We start from the raw sequence: 3,470 nt of genomic DNA on the forward strand, positions 1-3,470 counted from the left end.
CAGGTAAAGGATACCTGAAGACGTCACCCCAGAAGAGGCACACCGGGCTGCTCAGTGCTGCTCCAGCATTTTCAGAACAGTGCAAAGCAGCACAAACGCCACAAAAACCTGTATCTGGGCTGCCTCAATCACCTAGTGGACACTTTATTGGGATATAAAAGGGTCGTGAAAAGTTAGGAATAGTACATGATCCCACAGATGAAAAGAAAGGTGACTCTCTCCAAGTTTCTCCAGGAGGAGCAAGAAATGGACTCTAAAAATAACTCAGTGGCAATTCAGAAGTCTTTCACGGTTCGCAGTCAGCAGCTGGCTGGTCACACGCTGCTGGGGGGGGGGGGGGAGTTTGCTGGGGGTTTGTTTTTTTTTTTCCCCAGTTTCCACTGCTAAATCATATTAAAACAGAGATGAATACAAATGTTACAAATATTGTCTGTTATATGCAAGCAGCCGAAATTGCCGTAAGGCTGTTAATCACAACACAGGTAAGAGAGGCAATCTGATAGTCTAAACAAGGAGACAGCAATATGTTCCTCCAATAAAACACACAAATACATAAAAATTTGAGAAGCTAAGATACCAAAAGGAAAACAAAAAATGCTTAATCCAAACGAATAGCTCTCCACACAGAAGTGGAGGGGGGAAAAAAAAAAAAAAAGGTGTATGGTTTATTGCAGACATCCACGTTTTACAAACACCAAGCTGAAATGCATTAAAATGACAACAGGCTGCCTTCAGCAAAATACTTTAGAAAACTACTCATCCATGACAGGACAAGCTTCGTCTGATGGCAAAGATTATTAAATTGTACAGGATTTCTTACTTAAATTGTCTACTTTTAGATAATGCGTGCACACGGGAAAAAATATTTACCCATCACGGGTATCACATCCTAATCAAATACGCAAGAAGTTACCAAGAATTACCTACATTTACGTGGCAAATAGGTAAATTGGTCCTCACTTGCCTTTGTTTTTTTATAAAAGCGATAATGACAACATTGAAAGTTGGATGTATCTTTTTTCTTCTTGTTGAATGAAGGTATTTTGAGTAAATGAAGTGGGCCAGCCTCTAGCATTAACACAGGAATGAACACACATGGAAAGATCCATTATTAAGTAGCTGATAGCATTGACTATTAGAATCATAGAATCGCTTTGGTTGGAAAAGACCTTTGAGATCATTGAGTCTAACCTCTAACCTAACCCTGCCATCCCACCACTAAGCCCTGTCCCTCAGCACCTCTGCCTGTTCCTCTCCACGGAAATCTTTAGTAAAAGGCGAAAGATTTATACCATCTGAAGAGAACCCAGAGTACAATGCGCTAGACATGCATGTATGCGCCAATTCCTAACAGCACTTCAGTGATGTCATAAATTAAATAAAAATGTATTTTAGGTTTTTTTTTAACATACAGAACTTAACGTACAAAAGAAACAAAGATTACTTCACCTGCCTCGTAAACTGGTATTGAAGCGGTAAGACAGCTATTTCCTGCAACCAAGCTTTTCCTTCAGCCCAGTCCCTATTCTCTTTCCTGCAAGCTACTAAAAATTTCGGTATTCTCATGCACAAAAAGGTGAGCCAAGTTCTCTTCCCTGCACCAGTTACTGCTTAATTTCACATTAAGCACTCTTTATGGGGAAACAAAAAAAAAATCAAACCAAAACCAAAATGCCCAAAACAACCCTGCCCCAAAAAACCCAGAAACAATTAAACAAGTATTAGCATCTACGTTCTTAGTTCCTAGGCGACAGATTCATGTTTACTGACGTGTCTTCTACAACCACTGTGTCTTTATTTTTTTTTGCTTTACAGTAGCACACCTTTAACAGTAAGCACATAAAATGAGTATCCGGAGAAGACAGACAGGAGGCAGGAGATGAGAATTTCAACATTTTCTCTATCGGTAGGCACTGAACCAAGGTCTCCCAGCTCCTAGATGACAGGTTTTACCTCTCACAACACGACAGGCTAGGAGGCAGACACCACCACATTCTCTTCCATCACGTCACGTAAAAGCCAGCTTCCCCGAGTGTTTTGCAAGGATCCCAATCTGGGCAGTACCTCCAACCAAACAAGCTCTCCAGGGCACTGAAGACACAGACCCGCTCTGTTGTTAGGCCCACGGTTCCAACAGAGACTTTGCAGGGGCTGCCCAGGCTGCAGTACAGCCAGATGAGCACAGAGCAGGCTCCCCAGCATTTGGAGAGCCCCGAGGCCAAACACAGCTACCATTAAAGGGTTTGCATGCCTGCTGCGAAGGGACTCCTCAGACAGCAGCTCCTGGCTGGCAGAACCAAATGCCTCACCCTTGTACCTGTATCCCTCGAGCACGACTTAATTATACCAAACCCAGACCAAATCCTGAGCAGGCATAAAGTGATCCCCTGCCTTGCGTATCACAGAAGTACACCCATTAACACCAGCTGAGGACCTAGCCTTACGCAAAAATTAATTCCAAGTAATAGAAGCAGTCTACACTAAGAATAGTAATTAATATAATCAGGTCAGGCGTAGAAAGGAGTTCTTCAACCCACAGTGAATAAGCAGAAGCCACTTGAAATTCAAAACAATTAAAATGCTAATTAGCTTTTCTTCAATTGCCTGCTGAAATGATACTGCTCCGTTTCGTCTGTGTTTCTTCTCCGCCTAGATCAACCACACGAGGAAGGGAGAAAAGGAAGAAGCACGCAGACAGAAGGCAGTATAAATCAAGTCCGCCTGCAGCCGCAGAGCGGGGAGCGATCACCTGCAGTGAACCAGAGCACAGCAGCACCGCAGGACAGGGCCATGCTGAAACAGGAATACGGCAATTTCCATGTCTCGGTCGGGGACCGCTGGGGGCTGAACGTTTCACAGTCCATGCAACTTTTTACTTCTAGGGGGAAAGAACAAGGGAGGGGAGGGGGTGGTAAAAATATGAATCGCGTATATTAAGCGGGTATCATCTTTTAAATGTAAGCATACATTTGAACCACTCACCAGATTTTCATTCAGATTACCCACGCCTGAAGCAAAGTACTCAGAAAGTAAAGCAAATGAAGATAAATCCCACACAATACAAACAAAACTTTGCGTGTGTGGGTGGGGAGGAGGGGCAAGGAAAGAGATTCACTGAGCTTGGACAAGCGAGTATTAGAGCTCAGGGGCAAGAGGGTCCTGGGTTATCAAAGGCATGCAGGCTCTCGGGTGGAAAGGCTCTGGAATAAACTCTATTACTTTCACATGTGTACTGTCAAGCTGCTGCTAGATCACAGAGGAGAGAAAAGCTTTGTTGTTTCATTTTTACAAATAATCCATAGCATTCTATGCATAAAAACATTGAACCTTCCACTTTAAACCTCCCAAGTTCTCCTTTGACCAAAAATACACGTGAGTGACTACATCAACTCCTTTGTTTTAGCAGATCATTGACTGCAAAACAAACAATTTGTGTTTGCACAGAAAACCAAGGACTACAGCTACTCAGA

General features: G+C 43.1%; 1 non-coding gene across 1 annotated transcript; it reads right to left on the reverse strand.

Moving 5' to 3' along the window:
- Nucleotides 1–1,231: 1,231 nt before the first annotated feature.
- On the reverse strand, nucleotides 1,232–1,315 carry LOC118451758. Its single transcript, XR_004841306.1, has one exon. It is a non-coding gene; the product is annotated as a U5 spliceosomal RNA (small nuclear RNA).
- Nucleotides 1,316–3,470: the final 2,155 nt, after the last annotated feature.

Source organism: Egretta garzetta, unplaced genomic scaffold, assembly GCF_000687185.1.
Source record: "Egretta garzetta isolate BGI_Z169 unplaced genomic scaffold, ASM68718v1 scaffold12, whole genome shotgun sequence".
Classification (NCBI taxonomy): Eukaryota; Metazoa; Chordata; class Aves; order Pelecaniformes; family Ardeidae; genus Egretta; species Egretta garzetta.